Below are 21,776 nucleotides of genomic sequence, written 5' to 3'. Positions count from 1 at the left end.
TTACAGGTTTGGTTGATAAAGGTAGCTCTGTAGGTCTAATGTACTTAGATTTTTGCAAGGCATTTGACTTAAGTATTGCATGACATTCTGATTTTAAAAATTAACAGTATACAATATCAGTAAAGTACATGTTAAATGGATTCAGAACTGGCTGACAGATCTCTAAAATTAGCTACTGATGGGGATTCATAGTTAAATGTGGATGTTTCTAGTGGGGTTCTGCAGGGATCTGTAGTAGGCCTGACACTGTTCAACATTTCCATCAATGATCCTAAAGTAAATATAAAATCACTGCTGATAAAATTGGTGGAGTGGTAAACCATAATGGGGACAGGACAGTCATACAGAGTGATCTAGATAGATTGGTAAAGTGGGCCCATTCAAACCAAATGTGTTTTAATGCTGCCAAATGCAAAGTTACACATCTAGAAACTAAGGCCATACCATCACAATGGGTGATTGTATCCTGGAAAGCTTTTTAATCTAACACAGAAAGGCATAATGAGAACTAAAGGCTGGAAGCTGAAAACAGACAAAGTCAAATTAGAAATAAGACACACATTTTTAACAGTGAGGGTGATTAACCATTGGAACAAACTACCAAGGGAAGTGGTTGATTCTCCATCACTTGATGTCTTCAGATCAAGAATGGATGCCTTTCTGGCTAAAGATAATCATCCAGAGACACAAGTTGTTCAAGACAGTGGTAACAGGATGAAATTTAATATCCTGTAATCTGCAGGAAGTCCGACTAGATGCTCTAATGGTCCCTTCTGGCCATAATCCGTAGTTTTATGTCTGTAAGGCCCACATATGGCCCACTGCTCTGGTGGTAGCGGTCCTGGTGAGTCTGGCAGTTTGCCAGAGAGCTTACTACTCTAAGGGAGTCAAGGCCCCCTCCCAGCCTTCCCTCCTGACTATCCAGAGAAATAATACATTCAGTTGAAGGAGTGTCAATAATTGCTCATTAGCAGTGCAGCTGATTAAGGATCTTTACCCACATACTTCGAACGGTGCCTCATCTAACCTTCCCTTGTCAAACGATGGTGACCACAATACCTGGTCATTATGGTGGTTAACAAAGTATAAGGTGGAATAGGGGAAATCCTTAACACTCAAATACTTGGAGGATAAAATAGACCATGGCAGGCAAAGCAAGCAGAGAGGGGGAAGCTAATGTGGAAAACATTATTTGTTAGAGACTAAGGAGCATGCCACAGAAATTAACACAGGTAACATTAGATACTGGTAAAATTAACTCCTTGTAATCTTCAAAATCCAGTTGGCTTGCTTTCTTGGTTTCCTTTTTGTATAGGTTCTTTGCAACTCAACTGTACACATTTGCTGTTTTTATTTGAGAGATAAATTAAAAAGTGGCGCTTTTATAATCAAACAGAACTGTCTGCAGTTTCTATTCTCTACGCAGTAATATCTTGTTTTATTACATGCTGGCTTTTTATTGAGCTCCAGTTTCTTATTTCAGTCTAGCATTGTTTGAGGTTTTTGTGTGATCCTTAGCAGGTTTTTTTTTTGGTTTACTGTTGAGGGCTATCAGGTAGCTAGAGCAGTCTAATTTTATGGAAGGTTTTATCAACTTTTTATCCAGTGAGACGCTTAAGTGGAAATGATCTCCAGTGTAATTTGTTGGTCTCACTTCCAGTTCAACCTTTGATTCCACTTACAAAAAGTCCTAATTTTTTATTTTAGCCGGTATCTCTGCAGTCAGTTTTATGTTATTTACAGTCCTTTATAATATCAAAGGCACAATGCCGAAAATGGCTGTGACCAGAAACATTATACTAAAATTTAAATTTTATAGTATATATTTGATCTTACAAAGATTCAATTTTTCAAGAAAAAAAGTTTCTTAACTTCACAAGATGCTACAATATAAGACACATTTCCTTCCCCACTACCCACTCCCATTCTTAATGCTTTCCTCCAGCTAAACAATAAACATCTTACCATTCAGAACTGGTATAGTTCCTGGTCAGTCAAATCCTTTTGAGTCTAGCCACGAAATACCATTTTTCTCCCTTGATGCTTTGTCACGTGAGTATTTTAACCCTGCAGGTCTAGTGTACTGAAAGCCAATTAATTTCAAACAACCCTGGAAGAAAATATCTCACAGTTTCTCCTCTTTGTTACATTTGGTTGAGTCATTGATGAGGGAAATTAGTCTGAGGTGAGTGTACAGGGGCATAAACTGGAAGTAGAATTATTTAGAGCACTGACCATTTCAGTTGCTCCAAATATACCAAAGCAATAATACATGGAAGAATATTAGTCCTCTTAAAACTGCTGGCAAAAAATATGAAGTTTAACTTCAGTGTTAGATGTGAACAGCAACATACTTTGCACTGAACTGGGAACAGTGATGTCGTGAATCCTTTTATTGTCTATAAACTCAGTACGTGAATGGATAGGTAGATAGACTTTCAATCCTAGAAATGTATATCTCTGGACGAAACTCTGTAACACAGAATGCTGTAAGGAAGGCACAGGAAAATAAGAATTGATAAACCTATGCAAAAGTAATGGGAGCAAATACTACCTTCGCTTCATGGCACTACTGGTGCAATTTCACTTTGTAGACGGAGGATTTCCAGAACCCATTCCCTTACACCCAAATCTATATTCCTTGCATGCCATTAAGCATAGTTCTGCAGGGCTTGCTACACCCAAACACAGAGGGAGAGGGTAAGGCCAATGAATCTGTAACTGCATGGTTCTCCAGCCAGTCTCTCTACTCCCCCCCCCCACCCCCCCAAAGTGTTTGGTGACAGGTCACATGCAAGGGCTAACAGATGCAAATTGTCTCTGTGAATTCAGAGAGGGGGATTTGGATGTGGTATAGAATTAGGATTGTAGCACACAAGATGGGTTTTAAACATGAAAACTGAAATGCTGCAAAGGCAATTTTCTTAATCTCCTGAAGTGAACTTGATTTCCAAACTAAATTGTGAATGTGAGCTTTGATTATTGCATTTAATATTTTTTCTTCTCTTCAATCCTGAGTGTCCCAAATCAAGATTTACTCTAATGTTGATTTTAAAAAGGAAAGATATGCAAAGGGTTGACAGTGATGATTCTGAATATAAATTATATCAAGTAAATTGATGCAAGATTAAATTACCAAATCAACCTTTTATATTCTGTATTTTATGGAATATCTAATATATGTTTGGCAGTAATTTACTCTTCCACATGAATTCCTGACAGTTTCGATTCTTCAGACTTATTAATCAATGTATGTCAGCACCAGAGCCATTTTATGAGACTTACTAGTCATCAAAAATTTATTATCGGATAAATCAAAGAAACAACTAGCATCTTAATAGCATGAACAAAGTGGCATGCAAAGGATTATTCAAGACTACATGCTTTTGTCTTGTATCTAATGCTACTATCAGCATTTTGTACTACTGTGCTACTATCAGTGCACAGTATTGTATATTGTGTATTGTGCTACTATCAGCATTTTGGAGTATTTTGTAACTCCGTGAAAATAGTAGTCATATTGACAAAACTATTTCCTTTGTACAGGGTCTTGTTTTTAATCTTTTCTTTTTTGGGAACTGGATATAGTCATGTGTGTGTATTTATTTCATGTCAGCTTAATTCTGTAAATCCTGTAAAATCTGGTATAGAACTTTAACAATTTAATCTGTGACTTTCATAGTTAACTGCAATAGATATTCTGCACTTCGGTACTGTGAGAGGGAGAAAGGTGTATTGTGACAGAAATCATCATGCTATTAATGTTTCATTCTGTGCTTTGACGACCTGAGAAATAGCGATGTCCATCGCTACACAGCTTGGAATATCTTATTACAGTAACAGTAAGTGGTCTTTACTAAACTACATTTTGCATAAGATTTTCAAAAGTGCTCAGCCTGGGCCTAACTCTGCTCCCATTGAAGTTAATTATAGACTTCAGTACAAGCAGAGTTAAACTTAAGATTGAGTGCTGTGGTTAGATGCTTGGGCGGGCGGGGGGGGGGGGGGTGTTTTTTCCTGCTTGCTGCCCCAGCTCTGCGCAGACAGCCGGCACTGCAGACTTCGAGTGAATCACCCAATGACTACAAGATTCATTAAGGGACAGACACCAGACCAGGTTTATTGTCGACAGAGCATGGTAATAGCACCTGGCAAACTCTACGAGGATACTAAGACATGGCAGGACTTTCCATTCCCCTGTCAGCTGGACAAAGATACTTCTTCTGAGATACATCTTTATACCCTGATACATACAAGTTTAGTACTGCCTCTGACATAGTTAGTAGTGCCTCCTGACATGGCTAGTTATTACCCATCACCTTGTATGTGTTGGTTTGATTAAAACATCTTTATTGCGTACTGTTATCCTAACCTTATCTCTTAGGAGGGATCAGTGTGTTCTTGTTATCCTTGTGGAATGTTTTTGTACCATCCTTGATATTGGGATGTTCTGGTACCACGTGATATCAAAATGTTTGTGTAAGTACTTTGTGCTTAACACTTCTTAAAAATGTGTATTTTTGCAATATCAGCCCTGTTTTTGCCAAATGCTGTGAGCAGGTCCTGCCTCATATCAGGCCTCTGATGCAAGGGCTTATGTCTCAGGCTCTTTCCCTACCATAAGTGCTTTTGAAAATCCCATCCTTTGACTTTTTATTAACACAATGTAAATTAAAATAATTTACTATTCCTATTAGGTTTAGTACAAGAATATTTTTATATGTATTGGTTGGGTCTTGCTCACTCTCTGCTTATGTGCAGTGCTTTACAGATACAGCACAGTATTATTTCATGTACTTAATAATTGAGAGTTTCTTTGAGAAGGTCTCAGACTTTCCTGATCCCCAGTTCCTGGATTTGTGATTCCAAGCATTTCATTCTTCACTCTTGTACGTTGTCTCCTAATCCTTGGAATACATTCTGTTTGGTTATTTCTTGATTCCTTTGGCTGTTGTGTATTATACATTGTTCTTGTGGATATTTATCTTTGGCTTTGGTAACCTGTAGAATTTAGACAACGGTTTTAGCTTTGTTTTTAAATGTCCTACTAGTTTGTTGTATGATTTGTCTCAACAATTGATCTACTGCCTAGAAGTTAATTGACTGATGCAGAGGGAATATGAGGAAGTGCAGTGTATGCTTGTATGTACACATGTATTTATATAAAATGCTTTACACTCACTTTGAAAAGAAGAAAGTTTCAAAATAAAAAGAGGAAACTACAGCTCAGGTATGCATACAACCAGACTTTAATATAGTGTTATGGTTGTACATATGTATCAATTAGGTCAGGTGAGCTTTTTTTAATGGAACATTGTATTTATAAACAAACCAACTACGAAAAACTTACGGGAAGTCATAGCTTATGTTCCATCAACAATATCTGCTCCATCTATCCGTCAAAAACCTATTTGCCCCCCATCACTTCAGTTCCTTCCTATACCTCTTACATATATGGACCATGGACAGTCATGTCTCATATTGTAAATATAGACCTACAAATTGCCTCCACTATGGGCCTTAGCCCGAGACATTAAACTTTCCTACTTCAACTCTCTAAAGTACATACAGTAAAATTGCAAAAAGTGCCCAGATCCCATTTTCAAAAGAGACGTAGGGTATGTCAACGCTGCAGTAAAACGCTCGTGAGTGGCCTGTGTCAGTTGATCTAAAGTCTACTGAAGTCGATGGCAGTCTTTAAATGGGCTTCTAAGGACTTTGGCTCAGGCCCATAAATATTTGAGATTAGAACTGGGTCATGTGTGTCCATAACAGTTTAAAGATCCCAACTGTACTGTACATTCACACTGTAATGCATGGTGAGTAACTGACATAAATCCATGACAATCAAGGTGAGCGCACACCCTTTAGTTTTTTCCAGCATTAGAAAGGTTAATGAATAAACATTTCTATCCACCGTACATTGTTCCAAATGAAGATTAGAAGGTGGGAGTTGCTTTTTACATTACTTCAGTGTTTTGTTTGGGTCAGGAGGAGGATTTTTCCATAGATTTTTTTTTTTTTTTTTATATCGCTCTTTCCTAAAAATTAATGAAGATTACACTTCAAACCTATGTCTAGGTATCTGAATTATTTGCTATTGGCACATTTGGATGTGATGATGATCTCTCTCCCCTCCCCCTCCCCCCCCCCCAAAAAGAGGTACCAAATGGTGGTCTGTAAGAGCAGATTCAACTAGATAGATATATAAAACTTTCTCCCGCGCGCGCCCCCCCCAACACACACCCCAAAGTATACTGATCCAAAATAAATGAAGGCTTAAAGTGAAAGCAAAATGGTCATCCTTTTAAAATTCAATCTGGTAAAACCTGCAGTCTTACAAACTCAGGCATAGATGAGAATATGACTCATGTATTTTAATAAAGGTTGTACCAAAGTTTGTAAAATATTTTTCTTCCTACAAACCCAGAAAAACTCCTTAATCCAGACATAAAAAATGATAAACCGATTGTACTGGAGCCTGACAAATATTGGTTCTATTGCTTATAATGTTTATTTCTACAAAGAATTCTAAATTGCTAGTATGTTCTGTACCTTGATTATTGACATTTATTATAAAATTAAGAATAGAAAGCAAATATTTAGTGTTTAACTTTTTCTACAATTTATGGGGTCTAGATTATGAAGACAGCCTTATTTATTGACCTGATACTTAAAATTTTGTTTTTATCCACAGAACATAAAAGTATAGGCAGTGGTAATACAACCTCCTACACTGTATCTCAATGAGATCCTGTAGGGATCACTGCTAAGGGGTAATTGTCTCGGTTAATTCAGTCTTCACTACCATTCAAAGCTTGGTCCTCTGTTGAGGATGCCAGCAAGGATGATAATGAAGGCCTATATCCTTCTGGCTGCTCTTTGCAGACACACCCCTCTAACGACGCAAAGTATGTTTCAGGATTAGGGTCTATGATCATGTTTTTGTGAAGGAAACTAAAAAATTAGTAACGGTCTCAAAAGGTTCTCATATCCAGGTCAAAGTCATTTTATATAAGACACTAAGTGAGCAACCAGTGATTTTCAGCCAAAACTGACTTGGAGTTGGAGTCAGATGAGGGAATTAAGTGTAAAACACCTCACGTCCCAGCCATCTTCCCCTGAGCCATTAATTCCTCAGGCACTTTTGTTTGCTATTGTATTTAAGCCAATAAGAGTATATACAGGGTAAAGCCATTCTGAACATCAAATGCAACATTTTCCAATGTATGCAATACATTGGAAGGAAATGTGAACAATGGTGTTTCTTCTTTATAATATTTTATACTTCTGAAGTACATCAATGTTGTGGCATCACTCACCATTCAAGAAATACTATTTCTTTGTGTGTAACACCACCAATCCAAAATCAAGTCCACTTTTCTCTAGATGCAGACTGGTGAAATCAAGTAATTATTTTTGCTGCCAGAACTCTTTTAATAAGATAGCTTACACCTTTATCAATGCTTAACTGACTGATATGAAATAGAGAGTACATCTTTTTTTTAAATATTCCTAACCGAACAGCTTCTGACACTTTCTGTTAGTCTGTAAATATTGAGATAAAGCCATTGCTTATTTGTAAATTATTCAATAAGTATAAAATATTCCCATAAAATGCCACTAACAGAGGCTGGATTCATTGTTAATAGATGCTTGTTTAAATACATTCAAAGCTGATCTTCTACCTTTACTCTAAGTTAGTGGTTTCTGCTATTCTGATCAAGTGACATCTTCAAGTAAAGGAAGTACAGAATTAGTTTCCACAGTGTAATACATCTCCTGTATTAATGTTTAAAACCCATTCCCCCACCTTTCCATCACTACCACCTTTTAAATTAATTAGTTCTGCAAAATTCAACATAGTTAAGATGTAAAAGATATAGCAATAGTGTACAGTTTGATTTAGCAAATACCCTTCAGAAAAACTGATTTATAATTAACTAACAAACAAAAATTCAGAATTTCACAGCCAGATTAAAAAGGTGGGAATTACATATTTTAACTTGAAAGTTACAGGAACGCTACACTAAATAACATTACAAAGACAACAGCCAGTAAATCTGACAGGTTTAATTAATTTTTGGTTTCATATTTATTTATGCATCTAGAGACTTTTCATTGCTGGGGCAGACCATCTGGCCTCACGTGCCAGTTTATACTAAATGCTCTTTCGTCATGCCAAAGCAGAGACTTGGATCAGCAGGTCATTATGGGATTAACAGCTACCCTTCCTCTACTCATTCTGTCCCTCTTCTGCCCCTCTTCTACACTCTCTTTTTTAGATCTAAACACTTTTCAAGAACTGTCAGGTGACATTCAAATTGTGATTCTACTCCCCTTCCCCACACTTTTAAAGCATATCCATGATACACCCAAGCCCCCTTTCATGCCAGCATCTTGAAGTCAGCCCTGTACTTATTACTTACTTTAATGGTAGAATGAACTCTCTTCTGTTTCAAAGAAAGATAGGTTTAAGTACCTACAGAGCAAGGCCCGGTTTGAATTAAGGAGAATGCAGGATGGGTGGTGGGAAAGGAAAGCTGCCGAAATCCAGCATTACGCAGATACAAACAATGCAAGGATGATCTTTGACTCTCTCAAAGCAGTCTAAGGACCATCTAAATCGGCACAGCCACCTTGAAGTTGGCAGATGGCACAGCCCTCATCAAAGACAAAGAGGGATTCATACAGATATGGGCTGAACACTTCAGTAGTCTACTCAATAGACCATCCCCTGTTGATCGGCATGTCCTTGACCATTTACCTGAGAAACCCATTAAAGAGGATCTCAGTGATGTAAAAGCCATCAACAACTGAACTCTGGCAAAGCATCTGGAAAGAATGGTATCCCAGCAGAATTGTATAAAGGAGCAGGCCCAAAGGTTATTGAGGTGTTTCATGACATCCTGAGTAGCATTTGGGAGGAAGAAGAAATGCCACAAGACTTCAAATACACTATTATTGCATCACTGTTCAAAAACAAAGGCAGCAAAAAGCTGACTGCCGAAACTACAGAGGCATTGCTCTCCTCTGTACAGCAGGCAAATACTAGCTCGCATTCTACTGAACAAACTCACTGCAAACATAGCTGAGGAGAATCTGCCAGAAGCGCAGTGTGGTTTTAGACCAGGTCGTAGCACTATGGACATGATCTTTGTTGTAAAGCAGGTCCCGGTAAAATGTTTAGAGCAGAACATGGACCTATATGCAGTTTTCATTGGTCTGACCAAAGCTTTTGATATGATCAACAGAGAGGGTCTGTGGGCTATTCTACATAAACTGGGCTGCCCAAGGAAGTTCATACAAATCATTCGTCTGTTTCATGACCACATGACAGTGCAAGTACTCGCCAGTGGTGACTTTTCAGATGCATTTGAAATCTCTAATGGAGTGAAGCAAGGCTGCGTACTTGCTCCAGTGTTCTTCAACTTGTTCTTTGTTTGTGTTCTCAACCATGCAACAAGGTATTTGGATCAGGGGATATACATCCCACTACCAACTCGATGGCTCCCTTTTTGATCTTCGAAGACTCAATGCTAAGACCAAGACACTGAAAAGGCTTCTCGTCGAGGCACTTTTTGCAGATGACTGCGCTTTGATGGCTCACAGACAAGATGATCTTCAGGTTATCGTTGATGGATTTTCTGAAGCATCCCAGCTCTTTGGCATCCATCTCAGGAAGACAGAGGCCTTGTTCCAACCACCACCTCATTCCAATGCCCCAGCGCCAGCCATCTTCATCCAAGGGACACAGTTGAAAAATGTGGATCAGTTCAAGTATCTGGGCAGCACCCTCTCAAGTGACTGTTCTGTTGATAAGGAAATTTCCTCCAGAATTAATAAAACCAGCCAGGCCCTTGGCTGACTTCTAACAAGAGTTCTTAACCAACACAACATCTGTCTCTTCACCAAATTGAAGATCTACAATGCAGTGGTTCTAACATCTCTCCTGTATGGATATGAGATGTGGACTCTTTATAGATGTCACATTAAACTGCTCGAGCAATTTCACATGCGATCCCTCTGCTCAATAATGAGCATTCGCTGGCAGGACAGTGTGACCAATATTAAGCTCCTTGAGAGAGCAAACACAACCACCATTGAGGAAATGTTATTCAGAGCACAACTTAGGTGGACCGGGCATGGCATGAGCATGGAAGACAACCATCTCCCAAAACAGATCTTATACGGGGAGCTGAGTCAGGGCAAAAGAAAGAAGTGTTGTCTGTATAAGCACTTCAAAGATAATCTGAAGAGCAGTCTCCAGTGGGCTGGCATCAATCCCAAAGAACTTGAGCAAATGGCTCAGAACAGGACTTACTGGCGGTCTCTGACAAGATCAGCATGTGACAAATTTGAGCAGGATTGACTAAATTATCTCCGGGCTGCACATGAAAGGCGCCACAGAGCTGCATCATCAAACATCATAGATAGACTTCCCATGCTCTCAGTGCAGCCGACTTTGTGCATCAGGATTCGGACTGCGGAGTCATACGCATAGCCAAATATGAGAATTGCAACAATATTGTTGTGACGGTTTTGGTCACAGAGACCGCCTTGGGACTGTCACCTGATGTGCTGAAATTACCTCTAAGCCCGTTTTCCTTGATGACTTGTGTCATAAATATAAAGGGAAGGGTAACAACCTTTATGTATGTAGTAAAATAAAATCCCTCTTGGCCAGAGGTACAGAATCCCCTTACCTGTAAGGGGTTAATCAGTTCAAATAATCTGGTTGGCACCTGACCAGAAGGACCAATAGGGGAAGAAGATATTTTCAAATCTGGCGGGGGAGGCTTTGTTTTTGTGCTCTGTGTGTGTGTGTTCTCTCTGAGACAGAGAGAGACCAAGCAAGTAATCCAGCTCCTACTGAAACAATACATCTGATATTACAGAAATAGTAAGTAATAGCTAGGAATGCATTATATTATCTTTTGTTTTAGCTTGTAAATTTTTCCCTGTGCTAAGAGGGAGGTTTATCTCAGTTCTTAGTAACTTTGAAGTGTTGCCTAGGGGGGAATCCTCTGTGTTAAGTTTTATTACCCTGTAAAATTACCTTCCATCCTGATTTTACAGAGGTGCTTCTTTTATTTTTTTTTCTTTATAATAAACTTCTTATTTTTTAAGAATCTGTTTGGGTTTTAGTGTCCTAAAAACCCAAGAACCTGGTCTGTGCTCACCTTGTTTATCTCTCTGGTTGGTAGATTATTCTCAAGCCTCCCCAAAAAAGGGGGTGAAGGGGCTTGGAGGAATATTTTGAGGAAACGGGAACTCCAAGTGGTCCTTTTCCTGAATCTTTGTCTAACTCACTTGGTGGTGGCAGCAGTACTCACCCAAGCACAGGGAAGGATTTGTGCCTTGGGGAAGTTTTTAACCTAAGCTGGTAGAAATAAGTTTAGGGGGTCTTTCATGCGGGTCCTCACAACTGTACCCTAGAGTTCAGAATGGGGAGGGAATCCTGACAGCTTGGGACTCCAGAACCCTGCCCTTGTTGAGCCAGACACACTAGTCTGCTGCAACATAGACTCCGGTCTGAACCACCTCCCCAAAGCTGTAGGCTTTAACTGAAAACCACTCAGCAGGTTACCTATCTCCAGCACCCAGACACCCAGTTCCCAATGGGATCCAAACCCCAAATAAATCAGTTTCACTGTATATAAAGCTTATACAAGGTCCTTCTAAAAACATGAAAACCTTACTTAATACTTTATATTTTTAGAAGGAAAAAAATCTTTTGTTTGACAGTCACTTAGATGGTGTTAAAGATGGTTATTACTGTCCTTACTGGGGAAATGAGAAAACATAGGTTTCGATGGGCTGGAGCTGCTGCTGCTGTTGTTCAAGTCCCATTCTGTTTCCTGGAAAACAAGACAAACACAGAAAAGAGGAAAGAAGAGAACAGCAAAGATAGAAAATGCAGCTTCTCTTGTTGGTGTTGACTTTCACTTGCAGTCTAACTGCTGAAAAAAACAGACAAGCACATGGAACTGTCAGCCACTCCAAAACCTGGCAACAGCGTCAGGCTGTTTAGGGCATTGCTTTTAGCTGCCTCTCCGATCACAGGTGCACAAGATGTTATAAAGTATACTTGGCTGGCTGTGCCAGACTCTTATTAGACAAAAAGCAAAAGAAGAGGGATGGGAAAGAGCAGAAATAAGGTGGGGTGGGGGTGAGAGAGTCATACATCCCCGGTGATGTTCAAGATTTAGCCAGAGGTGGTAGTGTCATTTGGGACCCTCCCTCTGGCCTGTTGTGGTCAGGACATTTTTCAGGGTCCCATGTGGCAATAGGGGTGGCAGCCTTGGTGGTGCAGCTCACTCTTTCTCTTGTTTCTGTCAGCCAGTACCATGCTTCCCTTTGCCTTTCCAGGATTTCTTTTTGAGGACTCCAAGAAGGAGTGATGAGCAGAATAGTCCATCCTCTCATTATTTTGTTCACCAATTAGGCCTAATTTCAAATGCACAATTTTTGGCTCATTGATTTCTGGTTCCCTGCTTGTTTACCAGTCATGATTTTAACACTGTCCTTGAATTATTTTTGTTTAGACTAATTCAGTATTTCTGTTCTTTTTAGCTTCTTTTCCCATCGGCATTTGTTACAGGTTGTTGTGACATTTTATGAACTTGCACTCACTTTTCACAGTTGACCTCACAATTAGGGTAAATTTGTAGGCCTTATTATTATAAGATAATCAAAGGCACATAGTTTTTATGTTGCCTCAGAAAGCTTATATAAAAGTTATATGTAGCTCAGGAAGCTCACTTGCTACTGATGATTTTAAAAACATATATTGAGTCAGCAATTAGTTTAGAATTTGAGACTCGTGTCATGATACAAATGAGTATGGGTAGGAAGACTGGGAACTGTGAGCTAGAGTTCTAATCCCAATCTTCTGATTTAGCGTATGGCTTTAATAATTTGTACTTTTACGTAGTCCCTTGTATCCCAAGAATTTCAGAGCTCTGAATAACTATAATTTAAGCTTCACAACAGCCTTGTGATGTGGGTATACTGTCTTTTCCCCATTTTTCAGATCCGGACGTTGTGGTTCATGGATGCCAAGTAGCATGTCCAAGATCACACAGCAAGTTGTTCTCAGGTCTGTGTTAGATCACAAGTCTTCTGACTTCCAATTTGTCTAAACCATGAGAATATGCAGACTCCCAGACCAGTCACTCCATCCCTACCTGGGAAGGAATTATAACACTGAGCACAGATGCTTTCCAAACCAGATGAGTTTCTACATGATCAAACTGCCATTAATAGCATTTCATAATTTATAGATTACTTTTTAGCTTTTTGCTCCACTTTTGAGAGCATATTGCAGATAAATACGAAAGGTCAGATTTTCATCTCCCATGTCACCGTGTGCCACCATGTCCCCCACATAAATCCACTACTGTGCATGTGGCTGCAAACACAGGACTAGATATTCCTAGAAATATGGAGATGAGATTCTGCAAGTAGAAACAGGCTCTTAATGATGTATTTGTTACAAATTATTTATCATGTGGGTTCTCAACCTGGGGTTTGCTAACAGGTGTCCAGGAGGTCCTGATCATCTGGCATTTCCCATATTGCTAAATGGGAAGGACATTGTGGGGGAGTGGTTCCCAGCATGGACCTGGTTGAGAACCACGGTTCTCTTTTATGAGGTCTGGTGAGATTAACTGTGACACTTTTTATAGTTTCCAAAAGTGATGCTCTTCCTTTGCATGTGTTCTGTGAGCAGGCACATGTTGGGTTTCAGTTTGGTTTTAGCAGTGTTGATGTTTAACCCTCAAATTGTGGTTTTATTCTGAGGATTTCATAAGGTGCCTTTATTTATTATATTGCTTTATTGCAATGAAGTTTGTGAGGGTCCGTTGAACTCCAATTATGTTAACATGTGATGTACAGATAGGGTTCTTAATACATTGTAGTATTGGGTGGTGGTTATAATTGTTTCTCTTTTTTTTTAACTGGTGCATCCAATTTAATGTAATCTACATAGCTATGCTTAACCATTGATGAGGTATTTAATTGTAGTCCTCCAAAGTCATATCCTCTCCAGAGTCACCTTTACTCATCTCTCCATGATGACATGGGATGAGTCCCTTTCATTAATTTATTTATCTAAAGATGTTATGACCTTTACTGTGTAAGAGAACAAGACCTCAGGAACAAAACTCACAGGTTAGTCATTTCTCTCTCTGTGTAAAAGATTCATGTGTGTTCTTAAAATAACAATATGAGGAATTGGTTCATAAGAAATATTTTTTTTTAACAGCTCATTTTCACTTTATGGACAACATGGTTTGATATGAGAAAGGGCACTTTCACTCAATCATTAGTACACAGACTATATGGGAATATATAATAAAAATATTGGAAAGATGAACATTTCTGGGATAATGTCACCTAACACCTACTAGGTGTGTTTCTCCCACAAATAGATGGATGGCCTTTTAACAGGTGGTGGGTTTATACTTCAGTATGTCATCTGTCTGTGCACACACCCCTATTCATAAACATTCTCCCATACATACACACACAGATATATATTTGTTTTGTTTGGTGCTTAGATAATGTGTGTATTGTTCAGTTCCATTTTATTCTCTTGGGAGTAAGGACAAATTTAGAAAACAATAGGCAATATGTTCTAGCATTATAGAATTCTGTTGCTATGAAATAGACACAAATGATGTTACAAAATAAATGTGTAAAAAACCAAAATAACAAAAGTCATGGATTAAAATATTGAGATGATTAATTTTGATCATAGTGCAGATTCAAAATTGTTATATTCATAAGGATGGTAATTATTTAATTCTAGAGATAGACATATAGCAAAAAATGTATTGCAAGTTTACAACTGACTAGCCATTTTATGTGGCAGAATATCATCTTTGCATTTTTATTAAAATTATTCATAACTGGTTGCTGCCTCGATGAACTGCTCAGTTCTTGTGTTTTGAGCCAATATTTGTTGTCTTGGCCATTTTATCATGGCATTGTAATGGAAATTTTAGAATGATCCATGGAACGTCTTCCAAAAGCAGCATCTCTTAAAAATAGATATTCTTACTATTTTCATTTTAAAATATTATTTGAAAGAGTTTAGTGGTAATATATGTGTAATATATTAATCGGATCTGGGTTTTTAAGAAAAGGTTTATTAATGATGAGAAGAGAGATATTTGGATATTAAAAAAGATATAGAATGTATGAAATTCTTCTGCCATTTTCTGTTCCCAAACTTACTGACTGTAAATTTGTATCTGTTCAGTAAGCGAAATCAAGGACAGTGTAATATGTACCATAACTTATTTTATCAGACTTGCGCACTGGACTCCCAGCGAGATTATAAAAGGCTGTTAATTAACAGTGGTGGAAAAATATCTGACACAACTAGGTGTCTTGGTTCTCCTGAAGTTGTCAAGGGAACACTGCTCCTACAGTGGACATTGGAAGGCTTTCTGCAAACCTGATGTGTGGTTACAGTGACTAAGGCATAGTCACGATTCTGTGGGCATCTGTATTTGGATGTGGTGGCTACTTGGAGGTCCATTGCCTAATCTGGGTGCACAGTAGACGCATGCCTACATATTTAGTAGAGTTTAAATAAAGAGGTCTGTCTGAGCAGGCATACAGAGACTACCAGACAGAGTGAAGTATGTGGGGGTTATTTTTTTTGTTTTTTCCGTACAAGTAATATTCAGTCCAAAGGAAAAAAGTTCTTAACTTTCTCTTTTTTTAAACTAAAAAAATCTAATATTTTTATTTAACTTGGCACCTTTCTGAGTATGTCAAGATGCCTTTCCAAATATTATTTAGCAGTATTTATATGGCCATTTTACATATGAATAAATGGAGGCACAGAATTGACATTATTTTGTTCAGGATCACTCGGTGAGTAATTCACCATCACTCTCACACAAATTATTCTATCTAAAAGGAAAAGGCATCATTTTAACTTAAGAAATTTACAGCATTACAAGATGAATGGGACTCGCTGTATAAATGTTAGGGAATCTAATACTGTGGACTGTATGTTGTGCTTTATGACAAATAGCCTAGAAATGGGCTGCTGTAGTATCATTTGCATGGTAATGCAGCATTATTTCAAAAAGTTGTCAAAAACAATTAGAGGCTAATGAAATTTTATGCAAACCACCAGATGGTCACTATCTTTTTGATTAAATACATTTTGTGGGGGATAAAGGGACAAATACGTTTTATTTATTGCAAATTGGAATTCAGGTAAACACTAACTGGAGAAGAAATGAGAAGATAACAGAAAACAATTTGAGAGAAAAATACTTTTATATCCAAGATTAGCCCCAATTGGTCTACAGGAGGAAACCCGTTGTATTGTTGCTACTGCTGCTGTTAAGATTACGATTTGTTTAGGTAGCGGCAAAGGCGTGCTGAGTGCTTTACAGACAAAAGGTGCCACCTCAGCCATGCAAACCTCCCGAAATAAAGACCTTACTCGCATGCCAAGGAATCCCACTGAGGTTGATGGGACACTAGGTGGGAGGTCTGCACAAGGGGATCCCAATGCAAGATCAGGAACTACAATTAGGCATAACACAACAAGTAAAATAATAAATGGAAGGGGACAGCAAGGGAGAAAGAAGCTTTAAAAACTAAGAATGGGTGCGTGTCTTTAATTGGCTGGAGATGCTTCTTAAAGTAGTAGCTGGAGTTACGGGAGGGAGAGGAAGGGGAACTCAGGCTGAAAGGACAGTTGATCAGTCATGACGTTCATGGGAGAAAACTGAAGCATCCTGCCTTATTTTAAGTAAGCTACTTACGTGTTCTCTGATTCAGTTTGCCCATTTGTATATTGAGAATAAAAACGTCTCAGTAGTCATGTATGACATTCTGGGGTGCAGTCCAGACCAGCGAGGGGCTGTGTCACCCTGCAACCTTGGGTTGCCTCACAATGTTTTGCTGCTGTAGCTCCCTCCTGGGCTGCTCCGAAACAGCCTTCCAGCCTGCAAGTGATACCCTGAGTGTTTGTACAACTGCAACCTGCCAGCCACACACTGGTCATAGACTGATTTCCACTTGCAGGGTGATCCCAACATGTGTGTGAAATTTCCCCCAAAACGCGTATGCTGCCTTGTCCAGCCCTCTCCTGGACAGTTCTGATATTTTAGATCCGTTGCCCTTGTTAGGGGGGTCAGTATCCAACAGTTTGCTACTTTAAATGGAGTTACGCAAATAATTCACAACACTGGATTAGTTTTGATTAAAGAATAAAGCAAGTTTATTTAGCTACAAAGAGAGATTTTAAGCAGGGTGGATTTGATTTAAATCATGATTTTAAATCACTAGTCAGGAAGACTCAATTTAATCATGGATTTTTACATAAAAGTGCATTCTTGTTGGTTGTTATAACCTTAATACATATTCTTCACAACTCAGAGATGTAGTCTTCATTTTTAGAAGCGACACACTATACATTTTTTAAAGTGATTTATTTTGAAAACTTTTCAGATTAGTTTTACAGCTATATCGGAAAACGAATTCTTAGTTATTTCATTTACCAAAGGTAATTGAAGCAGATATTTATGAAGTCATTGGGAGGTAAACAATCTCCAATTCAACAGGTTAATCATTAATATTTGGGGGATTTTCTTGCCATGCTGTATTAGGAGGAGAACATCACCAGACAGACATTTAAATTGTTTTATTTAACTAAAACAACCAGTGTTTTGTATTCTGGATTTTTTTCTTCAACAGCAAACATAATATTTTAACAAAACAAGCATATGAATTTTTGAATTTAGGTAAACATTCAAGTTTTTTAAAATCAGGTTTGTTTTTTTAAAATTGTTTAACTAAAATAGTTAAATGAAATTAAAAAAAATTAAATCGACTATGTCAGCTAGGTCAACATGAGAAACTTAAAATATTGGCTTCTTCAGCTAACTTAGTCGTCTTCACCTTCATTTTTCTGCTTGTTCATAATCTGGAAAAGAAAAGCTAGCTTTCCTGCTTTTTCAGGTCCCAAACGATTTCTCAATTTGGAATAAATTAGTCCAAAGGAAGAAAATATTCTTTCTATGCTGGCAGAAGAAGCTATTGCTGTTAAGTGAGATTATCACTTCAACAGTCTCTGAATCCAAGTGCTTAAGTGGCTTCCACCAGTTCACTGGTGTGACTTTCTTTAAAACATCATCAGCAAACATATATTTCTTGAATGGTTCTTATTCCCAAACTGGGTCTCTCTTACAGCCTGCTGCCATTATAGGTTTTCCCTTCTAGTGAGAGAATGGTATGGTAGATTCCAAATCAATGAAGGCTACACTCAGAAAGACCTCAAGGCTCCTGGAATATGCTGCTCAAACAATTTCACTTTTGTTTCTACTGCCTGTCCCTCCCTTCTCAAATTTATCTCCAGACTTCTTCTCCTTGTCCAGATCTATTCCGCCTCCAACAATCTTCTATTCATTGAACTTCCTGAAACTTTGCACTTTTAGAGAGGGGTAAGGGATTGACTCTGTGTACACAAATTTGCAGAGGGCCAATAGGGTTGAGGTCTGTTGTTTCTCACCTCTGTGTATTATTTATTTTAAAACAACATGCTTGTTAACAGCAAAAATATCTCTGGAGACACAAATTGACAGTTTGAGAACTGCAAAACTAGGCATCTCTGATAGTATCTTCTAATTTTGAGCACTGAGTCCCATTGGGTAGATAGATTATTTAGGTTAATCTTTCTATACAGAAGCCCCTGGAATCCCATAAAATTGGGTCCCTAATCCATGAACTATTGAAACTCCATTTACAAAACTTTTCTTAAACATTACATGAATATATTCTCATACTATAGAATTAGAATTTCTAATCCCTATTCCATGATGAGATATCTTTGAGTTATAATGTATCTTTATCTTTAGATAAAATGCTTTTTGAGGAAAAAGTCTATAAAAACAAATCCAGTTTTTTTTAAATCATTGATTTTTATCCACCTTGATTTTTAAGTGAGTATAAATATATGACATTAAAGTCATAAATAGTTACAAGACAAATAGGTTTTATTACTAAAAGCGGCAAAGAGTCCTATGACACCTTATAGACTAACAGATGTATTGGAGCATAAGCTTTCGTGGGTGAATACCCACTTCTTCAGATGCATGTAATGGAAATTTCCAGAGGCAGGTATAACTATGCAAGCAAGAATCAGGCTAGGAAGTGTTTTAACAAACTTGACTTGACCCTAAAATTTGTGCCACCTGCTCCCGGCAACAAGGCTGACCAAATTGCAGGTCAGGATATTGCTCAAAATCAAATGGCTTCTTCTTTTGTCGTCTTAGATGGAAAAAAAAGAGAGATAGGTAGGGTAAGATCTTGCTCCTCGCTTTATAGTCCAGTGTCCCTTTTAAAATGCATTTTCCTGCAGGCTGCCCCTAGATAAAGTTAATTCCAGCTGTGAGGTTGGAGTCAAGAGTCTCTTGGTGAAGGAGGTTTTATGCTCTTATTTGGTAAGATGCAGATCTGTTTGTTCCTGCCCTCCCCTCCTCCCCCCAAGAATGGCCACTTGATAGGTGATTGCACGTTAACTTTGATGAGACCTACCTAGAAGTGTCAGCTTGCCCTTTGTCTTTGAGAAACAGGTTTATCCCCTCCCCAGACTTGTCTGGTAAACACACTTCAGTCTTCATTTCAGTTTGTTCCTAACTTTACTTGTAATGTTGCTAGACCTACTTTATCACAAGATTGACCAGTGAGTTACTAGTTTTCAAATGATACCTTACAAGGCATATTTTATACAAAGATTATTACAGTAGTGTGTACTGTGTGAATACAGAAGTGCATTCCGTCACATGGTGTTAGCTCAATTTGTTTTCAGTGCTTCAGACTCTTACATTGATGGAGCGCCAAGTGTGTTTTAACGTTATAGAGAACAGAGATGGTTGCATGTAATTCAATGTGAAAACATACATCGTAAGCAAGAGTAAAATGCGTTTACGTAAATATTTATTTCTTTATTTTGAAAATCCCTTAAAGACCCCAAAAATCTGAAAGTAGCCGTACTTCATTGTACACACATCCCACCACCTCCCTGCCCACAAAGGAAAGGAGTAGAAGAGATCTCTAGGATGTTGGGAATGGTTTCTCTTCATTGGTACTGCAAAGCATGTTACATACACCTCGAACAAGCAGGATAATAAATAAGAATAAATAAGCTATTTCACTTCATTATTTCTTATTCTTAACGAGTACTGTGTTCTTGAATTATAGGAGTGGGTATTTTTCTTTCGTATGTACTGGATAGTGATATGGTAATCTTTAAGTCCATGGATGTTCTTAAAATTGGGTGAGAATAGGAATAATTTCCCAGATGACAATTACTGTATATTTTAGCTATATAAATACTGTATATTTTTGCTAAGATTCCTGTCATAAATAAAAAGTAGGGCTGTTGGTTAATCACAGTTAACTCACACGATTAACTCAAAAAAATTAATCACCGTTTTAATCACACTATTAAACAATAGAATACCAATTGAAATTTATTAAATATTTTAGGATGTTTTTCTACATTTTCAAATATATTGATTTCAGTTACAACACAGAATACCAAGTGTAGGGTGCTCACTTTATATTATTTTTATTACAAATATTTGCACTGTAAAAATGATAAAAGAAATAGTATTTTTCAGTTCACCTTGAACAAGTACTGTAGTGCAATCTCTTTATCATGAAAGTGCAACTTACAAATATAGATTTTTTTTTGTTCTGTTTTTGAGTGCATTTACTATCTAAAACTTTAGAGCCTACAACTCCACTCAGTCCTACTTCTTGTTCAGCCAGTCGCTCAGACAGACAAGTTTGTTTACATTTACGGGTGGTAATGCTGCCCGCTTCTTATTTACAATGTCACCTGAAAGTGAGAACAGGTGTTCACGTGGCACTTTTGTAGCTGGCATTGCAAGGTGTTTACAGGCCAGATATGCTGAACATTCATCTGTCCCTTCATGCTTCGGCCACCATTCCAGAGGACATGTTTCCATGCTGATGATGCTTGTTAAAAAAAAAAAAAAAAAAAAAAAGTGTCAATTAAATTTGTGACTGAACTCCTTGCGGGAGTATTGTATGTCTCCTGCTCTGTTTTAGCCGCATTTTGCCATATATTTCATGTTATAGCAGTCTTGGATGATGGCCCAGCGTATGTTGTTTGTTTTAAGAACACTTTCATTGATGATTTGACAAAATGCAAAGAAGGTACCGATGTAAGATTTCTAAAGATAGCTACAGCACTCAACCCAAGGTTTAAGAATCTGAAGTGCCTTCCAAAATCTGAGCAGGGTGAGGTGTGGAGCATGCTTTCAGAAATCTTAGAAGAGCAGTAAATGGCCTCTTGTGCCTAATTTTTTTTTCTTTTTACCTAATATGGCCAGCAAAATTGATCTCACATTTTTCCTTTAATTAAGATGAGACTTAGTGAATTAGTGAATGAAAACCACTGTATACTCCACTAATTGCCGTTTAGGCAACTGCTCCACTAAACTCTATCAGAGAGGCTTTTAAACAACCATTTGGTTATTTTGATGTAAATGAATGGTTCTCGACCTTTCGTGGTCAAGTACATCAGTTTACCAGGTTAAAACCCTTACCATCACCCATTCATTTGTGGTTGGTCATGGCTGCAATTGGGCAGCTCCAAGCCCCAGTTTTCCAGGAGCCATGGTGGGGCTGGGATTTGAAGCAGCACAAAATGCAATGAGGGCTAGCATATGCAAAGCTGAGGTGGGTGTCAGGCCACATAGGCTAAT

General features: G+C 38.1%; 1 protein-coding gene across 2 annotated transcripts in view; it reads left to right on the top strand.

The window, feature by feature from the left end:
• Window positions 1-21,776, top strand: part of RSU1 (Ras suppressor protein 1) — a 180,642-nt gene that overhangs the window by 105,552 nt on the left and 53,314 nt on the right. Inside the window, exon 9 of one of the 2 annotated variants that reach the window (XR_006289061.1) lies at window positions 3,683-3,842. The exons of the other annotated variant lie outside the window; for it this stretch is intronic. The gene's annotated coding sequence lies outside the window, so the exon portion shown is untranslated. The remainder of the gene's footprint in view (window positions 1-3,682; window positions 3,843-21,776) is intronic. 2 annotated transcript variants of the gene reach the window in all.

This window comes from Chelonia mydas, chromosome 2, assembly GCF_015237465.2.
Source record: "Chelonia mydas isolate rCheMyd1 chromosome 2, rCheMyd1.pri.v2, whole genome shotgun sequence".
In the NCBI taxonomy this organism is placed as follows: domain Eukaryota; kingdom Metazoa; phylum Chordata; order Testudines; family Cheloniidae; genus Chelonia; species Chelonia mydas.
Note: the sequence above shows the minus strand (reverse complement) of the source record. Positions and strands in the feature narration are given on the sequence as shown.